General features: G+C 37.0%; 1 long non-coding RNA gene across 1 annotated transcript; it reads right to left on the bottom strand.

The window, feature by feature from the left end:
- Positions 1-2,118: 2,118 nt before the first annotated feature.
- Positions 2,119-4,532, bottom strand: LOC147642375 (uncharacterized). Its single transcript, XR_015262691.1, has 2 exons — positions 4,319-4,532; positions 2,119-2,237 (listed from the first exon to the last, which is right to left on the bottom strand). It is a non-coding gene; the product is annotated as an uncharacterized LOC147642375 (long non-coding RNA).
- Between the last annotated feature and the right edge of the window lie 8,879 nt (positions 4,533-13,411).

Below are 13,411 nucleotides of genomic sequence, written 5' to 3' on the forward strand. Positions count from 1 at the left end.
CCAAGATGGCAAATGCTGTTTATTGGCTATACTCTGACGCTACTGCTCAATGCATTCTTGGGGGCCATTTGTCTCGATCATGGATATTGGGTCGATCGGTTAGACAGGGCTGTCCTCTTAGTGCTCTCTTCTATGCAATTGCCACTCATCCTCTGTTGATGTATCTTGATCATCTAACAGACTCAGGACAGATGACTGGTCTTAAAATCCCAGGGGCTAAACCTTTCTTGGCACAAGCATATGCAGATGATTCCTTCTTTATGCCACAGAATTCTCCTACGGAACTTTGCAAGCTTATGGCCACTCTCTCATTATATGGACAGGCAGCTGGATTGCATATTAATTTTGATAAATCTAAATTGATACCCCTGAAAGAATGTGATTGGCATTCTATTCTTTGGCCGGGGCAGGTGGTGCATTCCAGAGAAGTGGTCAGACATATGGGATATCCCATTGGATGGCATATCTCAAGAAAGCAGCATCTAAAATGGATTTTCCAAAAACTCCATCGTAAGCTGGAATACTGGAAGATATCTACTTGGCCTCTTCATGTCAGGCTCAGAATTGTGCAATCCATAGTGATGTCTTATGTTCAGTTCTATTTGCCTTTATTGCATTGGTCCTCCAGGGATATTTCAGCCTTTATGTCTCAAGCTATGGAGATATTATGGAAGACAAAATCTGCTGTTAAAGCTTTGAGACTGATGAAGATGGAAATGGTGTGTTCCCCAAAGATGCATGGTGGACTCAATATTCTCAATATAAGATATCATGTACTTGCAAGGAAGGCTACTATGTTGCACACTTTCTTCTGCCAACAACAGCCATGGACTTGTATGTTAGCGTCCATGTGTGTCAACATGAGGACTTTAGCTTATGGTCATTGGATTACGGATCATTGGGAGGTTGTTATTGGGAGATTTCAAGGCAGGATACCTGGCTGTCCTTTTTCCACTGCCTTAATACTTGACTGGAAACAATTTCTCTCTAAGGTCAAATGGGCTCCTCGTAATTGCTTGGGGATGAACTCCATGAGGAAGGAAAGTATTCATTGGAGTGCCATTTTTGACACTCCACTTGCCTTGCAGGAACCTGTTCGGGCATACAATCTTATGAAACTGGGAATTAGGTACATACATGATGTGGTGGATGATCGAGGATATGTCTTATCCTTTCCTCGGGCCACTGCTACCTATGCATTGGGAATGCATCATAGGCCAATATGGAAGAAAATTGCTGAAATATTGCTTCCTTTTTTACCTGTTCCAACTATGGCTGACACAGACAGGCTCATGGATTGGCAATTGTGCTCATCTACTACAAGCACTCATCCTGTTCCCCTTCCAACCTTGACCTCCATCAAAGCTTACAGGCTTCTTCAGCCTCCCCCATGGATTCAGCAACATGCCAATTCTTTGTGGCATATGAGAAAGCCTCTCTCTTGGTGGCGGAAGAATCTCCGCATGTTATGGAAGTGTAAAATGCCACTGAAGCAAAGACTCTTTCTTTGGAGATGTTTGACAGGCACATTATTAGTTGGGGTCACACTTGCCAAACGTCACATTGCACCATCCACATGTCTAAGATGTTCAGCTCCCTTAGAAACCTTTCTTCATCTGCTGTGGCAATGTCCTTGTTCCAGGACCCTCCTCACCAGAATTTCAGGCTATCTTCGGCTCCGATTCCCGAGTCACAGATTTGGGAAACATTTTTGGCTCTTTGGCAGATTATTGCAGTCTTTGTCCCAATACTCACTATTTCTTTTCTGGGTGAGATATTGGGCTCTTTGGACAATTTGGAGTGAGCACAACATGGCATACTTGGGTAGGCTGAATCAACAGTCATATGAATTCTTCAGAGCCTCATTGCGGCAATCCTTATATGATGCCTGCCATGAGGGTGATATGGATGCTTCTTGCATAGAGCTCTTCTGTTTATGTTTCTGACATTTGGGTTCCTCTCCTTTATGGAGATCTCCCATCTTTGTAAATTTGTGAACATATAAATATACTGCACTAGACATTACCAAAAAAAAAAGTGTGTTTTTTGAAATAATTATAATAACTATCTACAGTCAAACATTAACAATAGTCATAACTCCAACCATACGCGATCAGGTAGTGACAACAAGATATATTACATTGTATTAGATCTTGTTGGAAATGTCGAGATAATATCTCAAACTATAATACAATGGTTTTATAAAAGTAAAAAGAACCTAACAACATTCCTGTTACCTGCATCCATACAAACAGACAAACAGAGAAATTAGTCTAAATGCGTATTGAAGGTGTCAAAGGACCCTACCACATGCTATAGATGTCACCCAAAAATAATGTCTATCATCTTTGAGACGTTAAAAAAGAATCAATCAATCCAAAAATTATCTCTGCAAGTATGTAGTTATACTCCAAGTATTGAGTTAGCCAACCAGCCCTTAAAGATCTTCTTCTATATACATAAGTACATTGTGTTCTATGGTTATACAACCATAGTTTATATAAGATAAACAACTTATATAGAACATAGAATGAATTTATCTAGGCTATTGGAAGAAAATACGCAGACTTAATTCCATACATCTCCAAGGCTTAGGATGCCAGGCTGAAACATACAAAAGATATGTAAGCAAGATCCTAGACAACTAGAAAACTAATCAGAAAACTTTTGTTTGCTTCAGATTCAGTAACAAGAGTAGAAGTTAAAAACCCATGCTCCATATTCAAATGGCCTGCAAGCTCTACCTACACCCTAGAAAAAAGCTACATAATTCAGAATCAGGGCTATCATAGGTAGGGAAGGAGTCACAATAATCTATATCAATGTTGCGTAACCATCTATACAAAGAGCTGAACAGGAGGCAGCCCTATAGAGCAATAGAAAGACATATATTTATGTCTCCCAAACTTGAGATATAAAATCAGGGGGCTAAGAGAATAGCCATATAGAAAAATGCTCAGTTTGCTGCAGGGTTCAGACCCAAGCTAATGCCTACAGAGTTGTGTAAACAGCTGAAAACCAAAAATGTGCAAAGCTAATGAGAAGCCAGCCCTTTAGCAAATCCAGAGAAAAAACCTTATTTTCAACTGCCACAACTGAGGTATACAATATGAGCTAAAACACCATCATATAATGCAAGTCAAACATAAGGAAAAAATATGTTATGCCTTCATACTCCAGGCCCAGGCAGCATATTTAAGTCCTTTAATATCAAATAGAGGTATAGAAAACCATGCCAATCTATGTGATAACTGCAAGGTATATGCCTCAAAAAATTACCACAAAGTTGTATATGAGATAGGGTATTTTAGAAACTGGTTATGTAACAAGTTGTGAAGGGAAACAATAAAAAAACCAGCATATTAGATCAACAAAGAGAGACAAGAAACATATATTAAAAGAAAAAAAACTTAATCTTAGAAGTCCTCAGGCAATCCCTATGCAAACCATATAGAAACATACTCAGATGTTATGCTTTCTACTAGCATTCCAAAGGATATAAATGACCAAATCTATATGGTCAGAATAGTCACTTCCCAAAGCACATCTCTAAAGAGTCTACCCTGACCATAATCAAGCCAAGACATCTTAAGCCATCATATAACCTGTACACGAGAGTCCAAACCATGTAGAGAAAACTTCAGTGTCAAAGTCCAGTCACATACAGACCTCAGCCATAATCATATTTTAGGGTAGATTCTACTGCAAAAAGAAAATAGTTTATTAAAGCATCAAGAGTAGTGCTATCATAAACAAGAGCACTGCCATTAAGAGCAGTGCAAGGTACAGCCAAGCATACCTTGATAATCAATCCCAACCCTACTAATAAACCAGGAAATCAACTTCTAGCACCAGATTACCATTATTTTTGACATTCATGTATATCACCAGTATGTCAGAGCAGAGTCCTGACAGGCAATTAGATAGTGTCATGTGAGCCATGCACCATAGCATGCAAAAGCCCTAAAGTAGTGCAGCATACCCAAGTCTAGAAGCTTACACAAAGGATACTTAGTGTACCAAAGAGATGTGGTGGGAAAACGTAGGTACAATAAACAATAACAGAAGGCAACATGGAAGCCTTGCCTTTAAAGGAATTTATGTACAGTTAAAGACACAACAGTCAAGTATTCATGGGATGTGATTGATCAATTATTTTAGTCACAAATCTATCACATGCAGGCATAAACAATCGTATGGAAGCTTTGAAAAATAGAAACCAAGTGCACCTGTGTAGAAGGCACCCCAAAAGAAGCAAGTAATAGAGCCATAAGCACCAAGCAATAATAATTTGGGCTAAGTGAGATGTTACCCTCACCTCAAACTTCCGCCTTTAAACAGGAAAACCTCTCTGAGTTTGGAGTGTGAAATTGCCATATGAACCTGATGTGCCCCATCTCCTCCACCGCTACAGACGAGCATCAAGCAACCACCCGAAACAAAAAAGTTGTAGAGGAAGTTACAAGAAGCAGATAATATCCATGGAATAGGGTTGTCGCATGGCTAACCCAGTACTCTCATTAAATGAAGTAGAAAAGGTATCCAATAATGTGTGACACAAGGCTTAGCCTTAAAAATTCTTCACTACAAAGGCTTGTTCACACTATGACCATAGACTCTCGAAAATTGGGTATTTTTTCATCATGTGTAACTTACAATGATGTAGTTAAGTGTGTGTGTGTATAAAAAACATTATGTTCTGTGAAAGATAATTGTGTGTGTGTGTGTGTGTGTGTGTGTAATAACACGTTGCTTTAATAAAAAAGATAAAATGTAAGTACAATTTTGGAATCAATTGTAAGCCTAAGTAAGTAAGGACATATTAATTATCTTGAAAAGAAAATTCATACATGTGTGTAAAAGTGCATGTGTAAATGTACCCATGTGTGTGGGAATGTGTCTTTATGTATGATCAAGCAACTAACCATATTTAAAAATTTTGTAAAACTAAGTAAGTATAGCCAAATTAATTATCTTGAAATGCAAATTTGTGCATATGTGAATGAGTGCATGTGTAAATCAACATACGTGTGGGAATGTGTCTATAAACATAAGAATGCAAGCAATTTGTGTGTGTGTGTGTGTGTGTGTGAGAGAGAGAGAGAGAGAGAGAGAGAGAGAGACGTTACATGTAAGATGTATTTATTTGAGAGCGAGCACACCTCACCACTCATCCCCACCATTAAAATTTAATTAGTTAAAATTATGTGTGTGTGTGGGTGTGTGTGTGTGTGTGAGAGAGAGAGAGAGAGAGAGAGAGAGAGAGAAAGAGAGAGAGAGAGAGAGAGAGTTTCTATGTGTGAGAGGGAGTGTGTATGTGAAGAGAGAGGGAGTGTGTTTGTGCATGAGTGAGAAAGAGAGAGACAGAGAGATGACAGACATACAATTTCTATGTGTGAGATATTTGTGTGGGAGGAGAGAGTGTGTGTTTGCATTAGTGCAGGTGCGGGTGTGTACATGTGTGTGTGTGTGTGTGTGTGTGTGTGTGAGAGAGAGAGAGAGAGAGAGAGAGTATGCATGCATGTGCATACATCTACATCTATGTGTGTGTGCTTGAGAGAGAGTGAAATGGGGTAGGCCTGGAGAGAGAAAGAGAGAAAGAGAGGTCTAAAGAGGGAGAGGGTGAAAATAGAGAGAAAGAGAGCAAGAGAAAGAGAATAAAAATTAGCTTTTAATATAAATTAAATTAAATTAAAAATATATATGTATATGTGTGTATACATGTGTGTGTGTTTTTATTTACATTTATACATACATATATACATGTGTGTGTGTTTTTATTTACATTTATACATACATATATACATGTATGTATATACATATATATGTACATGTATACACATATACTAGTACAGGATCCATGCGATGCTGTGGCATTGTTTGGAATGGCATATATATCGCGTTCAATTTATGTGTTTATACACACATAAAGTAACTGCAATGGTATGTGCATTCAAGAGTGCGAGTGTGAGTGAGAGAGACAAAGACAAATAGGATGCTAATGATTTTAAGAATCATCGTGCATAGTTGGCAGTTCATCACTTTTACATTTTAAAAAAAGTGCAACCATAGCTTTTAGGAATTTGAGAATAGTAAGTGTTCATAATTGGAAGTGTGAATTTCCTAATCAAAAATCTAAGTGCCAACATTTTTTGCAAGGGACATCTCCTAATTCATACTGAGCAGGTCGAAATCCAATATCCCCAATCGCCTATGGCATAAGACCTATAAAAAAGGTATATTCAATTAGGAGAAATTAAAATTATAAAAAAGAGTACATTAACACGTAAAGATAGTAACTCACCACCATAACAATAAGAACGTTCAGTTGGTGTCTCAGGGGACGGCATGAAAAAAACATTATAGTAGGAATTTGTCCTCTTACAGTACTGTATCCATCCTTTTGGAACATGATATCCTAGAAACGACACTTTTCAATTAGGAGAATATTCAAAGAACTATCATCATTTCGAAAGGGATAAACACCTTGTGGCATCTCAGGGACAGAGAAGCCATACATCTCTAAAGAATCCTCATGTATTTGTAATATGAAGATATCCCTTAGTGGTAAATCTCTAAATTCAATAAATTCAAAAGTAAATCAAAACACAATTCTCAAACTTCTATTTTAGTAAAAAAATAGACAGTGAGGAAAGTACAAACTGCTTACCCATCCTAATAGGCATTTATTGCCTCATACACATAAAAGTAAGGCCCACTAGGTGCAAACCAAAATGGTGGTGCTGTACAAAACGAAGGTATGTCATGTGGGATAAATAATAATGTAAAAAAACAATAAGAAAAATGTTATTTACCTAGAATTTCCCTAATTTGCATCCATGACATCCCCATATTGAAAGTTTCTTTTGACATTACTCTTATGTCTATAAATATGCAACAATAACACATCAACCATGTGTGTGCACAATTATGTGTGAGAGACAATGAAAGAGAGGGAAAGATATAAGAGCAGAACATATTTAAATAATACAAAAATTTACTTAAATAATAACAATTAAACTTTGTACCATTCATTAACCAAGAATATGCATAAAAGAAATAGATAACTGATGGATGTTATATATTATAATAAGTCAGATCCCTTCCTCTGCCCAACTCTCTCACAAAACATCCATACAAAAATGAGCAAAGCTCTAATTAATCTTCTAACTTGGTAATGCTCAATCTTTAAACTCTACGCTTCTCTCTGGAGAGAAACAAACTATTACGTAAATCACATGCCTCCTCTCTCAAACACAGGGAATCCATCATATTCATCACACTCTCTCAAAAGTTTAGCAAGATCACCATGGATAGGAATTTTGAAGTGTTGTTTAGATCTAGGGGTATCTTAAATCTATTTGGGTGCATTACTTCCATTTGCTAGCAAAAGGGAAGCTATTCTTAAGGATGTTGTGGCAAGGGCAACAAATCCTTGAGCTCGTATACGAGCAAGAAAGAAATTATATAAATATCTTTTTCCTGACCCCATCCAAAAAGAAAATATCTTTTTCCTGACCCCATCCAAAAAGAAAATCCCACATTCATAACCCATAACGGCTTGTACCACAATGTCATAGGCAGATCATTGACTAACTGTCAAAGAAGACTCCATGGAGTGTGAAATCATGGTCTATTCAATTGAATCAAAAACATTCTCCTCCAAAAGGATTTTATTACTACACAAAGCCCGAAGATCTCTTTCATTAAGCCGAGACATTCCTTCAAAATGAGTTAAACATTTACCCTTATTCACGAAGCAATCCCTCCAAGTGTAGAAGAGCCTGAGTCTCAGCCATGACTTTAATGCTGGCATATGATTCACCCATAGTTCTACTCAGAGAATAAACAAAATCTCAACTACAGGGAATTTTGCATGAAAGAATCATCCTCTAAGCATGAAATCCATTCTAAATCATCTTCCAATATACCCCTACCAATGCAAGCAGCTTTAAATGTAGGATATACCCCTACCAATGCAAGCAGCTTTAAATGTAGGATATACCCCTACCAATGAAAGAATCATCCTCTAAGCATGAAATCCATTCTAAATCATCTTCCAATATACCCCTACCAATGCAAGCAGCTTTAAATGTAGGATATACCCCTACCAATGCAAGCAGCTTTAAATGTAGGATATACCCCTACCAATGCAAGCAGCTTTAAATAAATCATCTTCCAATATACCCCTACCAATGCAAGCAACTTTAAATGTAGGATAAACAATACCATTGAATGTGCGCAAATCTTGAAAGGACTTGTACCCTTTACCAACTGCTAGTAGTAGCCGTAAATAAAACTGTTCACTAGCAGAGGGGGCTACAAAATACATTCCGCCAATCATGTTCCCTTGTTTCCTCTTGGCCCACATCTTTCTTTGGTTCCATATCCATTGCAACAATATAATGTATCATTAGCTTTTGGATGTTGTGTACTGCATGTAAACCACTCTGTCAAAGTTATCTTCCTTGAGTTCTCTATGTTCACAATATCAGCAACTATTGTCATTGTCTCTAAATATAATGGTTTGACCACCATCCACATGTGCCTGTAATCTTTGTACATTTGGCTTCTCATCATGCAAATCAAATTCATATAGTCTCCAAAGGCGGAGATATAGCGTGCATCCAAGTAAGTTTCAATTTCATCAAAATAACTTGGTTGGCTGCATCAACACCATTATTGTTACTCTATCATGCCCTTTGTATATGTACTTGTAAATATACTTGACAGCTACTGATATGGTAGAACATATTTCCACATTAATGTGAGCATTGTAAGTAACTGACAAATATGGAATATAAGGCACAACCCATCTATTATCAACTTTATTTTTCTTCACAACAATCACAGCATTACCATCATCTTGTCGCATGTACACACGGTAACCACTACTATCCACAATAGTCTCTTGTGTAAACCCACGCGGATACTTCCTTATACACCGTCCTTATTGCATACAAATAGCCCTTGGGTTGAATGGTCCACATGGCCCATGGATATTGCATTGAGAGATGACATGATGCAAAGCTGGAAACACTTCCTTATAGGGCAATTCAGCACAAACTATCATATTGAAGGACTATTTGCGATTTGTGAGGGCCATCCAATATAAGCAACATATATAAGCAACATGTGAGAATGAGGCAAGCCTCTCTTTTGAAACTCAATAACTAAGACATAACCAATCACTTTACCAAAAAGCTGACCTTGATTGATTTGTTTAATCATATCCCTATGCTTATGATAAAATACTCTACATGTCAAATCAGGACATTCATTTGTAGTTTGTCCAGGGAGTAAAGAATCAATTACCTCTTGCCAGTTCGGATTGCATGTGAAGGTAATAAATAGATTTAGCTTACCTTTTGAATGAACAATGGCCATAACATCCTGATAAAGCTAGTACATTTTTTGTGGACCTCCAATGAAACTTGAAGGTAACATTGTTCTACTACCCACAATTCTGCTTGCAATATTATCATTTACTACATCACCATACACCATGTCAGCCAAGCCAGAGTAGAATTCGCTACAAAGATTCTTTTGATTTTTTTGAAGCTATTGTAATTGAGATTCTTCCACACTGCAATATGCATCAACAATATACTGTTGAAGTAGTCGTCCACCATGCAGCAAGCCAGCATTTGTGTCATGGGGCGAACTTGTAATACATAGGAATAATATTCTCTCTGAGTAATACATAGGAATAATATTCTCTCTGAGTAATACATTGGCTATTTGTCAATGATCTTTCAAGAATATTCTCTAGCACATCAACATAAGGAACTCTTAAATGTCATCCATCATACCCAGTGGGAAATAAGAGAACATACAATAGAGGCATATACGATCTATGTAAATTTGATATCCTTTGAAGACTCCCTTGTTCAGTACACAGAGAAAAATATCACAATGATCAACATTATGATCATCACCTTGGCCAAACATAATTCCTGCAACCTCCATTTGCTGTTGGAGTTGAGTACTACCTTGACATTATCTTAGTCTCACATATTATCATTTTTTATTCCACACCCGGGTTCTCATTAAACATTTAACTTACACATTATAAAGCTTGTGTAAAGGGATTCCAAGCATGCATCATGTGCTGAAGTGATTCAAGTATCCCAGAATCCAAGGCAGTTATTATGCCTAAACGATTTTGCAACTCGTGCTCGATGTCAGAGCCTCTTAGCCTTTTGAGCCATGCTCACTGGCCTTTGAGCCATGCTTACTAGCCTCTGAGTTTGCATTAGGGAAATTTGGGCTCCAAATGGACCCTTTTTGGGAGCCAATGGGAGAGCTTGGAATTTAGATCCATGGAACATGGATCCTTTTTGTCAGAATGGTCCCCACAATTTCAAGCTCAAAAAAGAGGAATACAATATATTGGCATAAAACTCAAAAAATAGAAGAATGTCAGGCCAGAATACCACCTACTAAATAAAACGTATGTCAGAAGGAATATTAGGAAAAGAGGCCGGGCTGATTGAAAACTTTCTCCACAATTTGAACTTTGTTCTCTTCATCTCCCATCTCTCTTATAACGTCACTTATTTTCGCAATATCTGCTTCATCTCTTCTTCTTGTTCTCTCAGTCTCTTTTTTCTTCCATCTTAATAGTCTGGTAAACTTTGTTAAGCTATTTTTGTTAATCATGATTTCTTTGTGATTTTTTTTTTGTTGTGTTCATTAATCTTATGGACCATGATGTTATTTGTGAAAACTTACAGGATTATTTGCTAACTCAGGAAAAACGGAGTTCAAGGTTCACAACATTTTTTAAAGTTTTATTTTTTTAATTTAGATTGTTGAGCCCATCGAAATGGTAATAATTTTATGTTCTCTCTTTGTAGATAAGCTTTAGGAGAAAAAACATATGTAGCATTAAAAGTGTGAAGCTTTTCAACAGGAAGAATGTTGATGGCACTGGATTCCTTAGCGGTTCAAGAAGTCAGACTAGATCACAATGAGACCCAGCACTCGAGGAGCATTTAAGTTAAAATAAAAAGACATTGGTGATCCTAACAAGCATTGGAAAGATAGAACCCTAGAGTTTTGCACACGACCAAATGGTGCAATAGAGATTCTTGTGCAATATACTTATATGCACATAGACATAATGCTACATCACCATGATGAAAGTACAAGATCTAAGACAAATAGTAAGATTCAATAAGTAGTCTTTTTTTTTTAATCTTCTATACCTAATTGTTTTGTGCTCTATAGCTAAGCATTAAAATTTTCTTGTAGCTTTATATCCGGCAGAATGCAGAGTGCATTAGTGAAAGAATCAATGTCTTCCATATAAAGGAGATAGGAACATTGCTATATGACAACCCACCTAGCCATTTAGCAGCACAAGGAATCTTTTTTTATAATTCCATGTATGTTTTGGCTAATGTAAATGATAATATTGGTAGATTGGAGTCTATCCCACTACCACCATTATCTACCCAAGAATGGGTTTGTTCTTACATATACATCATTGTAGCATACAAGAATAAGATAAGAAGAGATATACGTGTAGTAATGAAACCATAAATAAACAGGCTCTAAGGACATTCATTTGAGGTGGTTTATACCATTTAACGCCTTTGCACAGATGTTTGCATTATGTGAGAGTGCCAAGAAAATAAAGTTAACATATCATTCCCTTGATAATCATTGGGGATGAACCAGTTTTTAGGGGAGAGATGAGATGTAAAGAGGACCACTTGCCATTAAATGCAAAGTAATAATGCCAGATGTTACATTGACGTGAAATAAGAACATAAAGTTTGTTTGTGTTTGTAGCAAATTTTGTTAGAGTGACAGCTGTTAATTTTTAGCATTGATTATTTCTATGACCACATATTTCATTGGGAGGCAAACATTATGCATGTGATTTTATTACAGAAGATGGCAAATGTGGAGAGGCGTCTAATAAAGCTTGGATCAAGACATGCGTGATAGAACTCACTCTTCTATCATAGATTTTGTAATCCAATCACAAGGTTGAGACCTGTTAATCGGTCAATTTAGAAAGCTATTAGCCATTGGATTTTCTTAGATAAGAGATCCAATTGATGTGTAGTGATACACCGAGATATTTCTATTTTAAGTTAGATGGTAAGAAAATTGAAAACACGAGTGAAGCTTTCAAAACCTGCTCTGTTTGTATCGAACCACATATCCTAGAACTTGTGGAATCACCTTGAGATTGTAACCTATCCATCTATAATAAAAATTTAAGAGTTATCTTTGGTCTATATGTTGTGTAAATGTTACTTCTTTCTTCTTTTTGCATCTTTTTCTTTCTATTTGCATTAATGGCAACCACACGTCCTAAACATCCCATCCCTGCTTCTCTATCTTGAAAATGTCTAGATTTCAACATTAAGTTATAACAGGCTATTACTTACATACATTGCTCTCAATTCTATATATAGGTACCATGGAGAACGAAAGGACCATTTCATGTAAATACATTACCACGAAGCAAGTTTTCTTGGTGCTATCGACTATATCATAGAGATCATCATTACAAAGTAGAGATACAAAGTAGAGATACAAAATGCCTTGTTAACATCCGGTATGAAATTTTTTTGTACATGCCGAGAGCAGTTAATACAAAGATCAATGCCTTCTTACATTGTCAATTATATTAAATTTACACATTGCATTAGAGATGTGTTCTTAATATGCGAATTCTAGTTAACTAGGCTGATGCAAATTCTATATATCGTTGGGCAGGGGAAGCTTGCTCTTACTGTGGGGGAGAGTAAGCTGGCTCTTGCTGTTGGGGAGAGTCACGAGCATGCTCTTGCTGTGCTTGCTCCCATCAAGGATGATGAATCTCCACGGTGAATCCACTCCATATCGGTTGGCATTTGCGGATACTACCACAGTGGCATTGATCTTGGCCGTTGTGGAGGGGGCACAAATGCATATGGCACATTAGACTCTCGTTGCCCAATATTGTTGATTAGAGTTTCAATTATTGTGGCCTTGAATAGTCTTATATCCAAATCCCTATATTTCACTAATTGTGGATTCTACATGTAGAAAAATTACATGTGTATCAGTGAATGTACAAGGAAATTGAAATATTATTAAAAGAAGAAACATTTTCTAAGGGCAGTCCCAACATTGAGTGCAGTAGCAACATGGCGTTGTAGCACACTTAGCCATCCTGTTGTTGCGAGACTTTACATCTAATGATCTATGTTGCCTCTAAAATCTCCTCCTGGGTAAGAGCCTCGATACTAGTTATTAACTTTCTAATAGATCTACACACCATTTTTCAATTCTCAATACTCTCTCTCTCTCTCTCTCTCTCTCTCTCTAATATTAAAACGATCGTGTGGACTTACTGCCTCACGTTATCATGAAATCTTAGAGTTGAATTGGCAAGATAACATCGCTT

This window comes from Cibotium barometz, chromosome 1 (assembly GCF_041138505.1).
Source record: "Cibotium barometz isolate CiBa-2024 chromosome 1, ASM4113850v1, whole genome shotgun sequence".
Classification (NCBI taxonomy): Eukaryota; Viridiplantae; Streptophyta; class Polypodiopsida; order Cyatheales; family Cibotiaceae; genus Cibotium; species Cibotium barometz.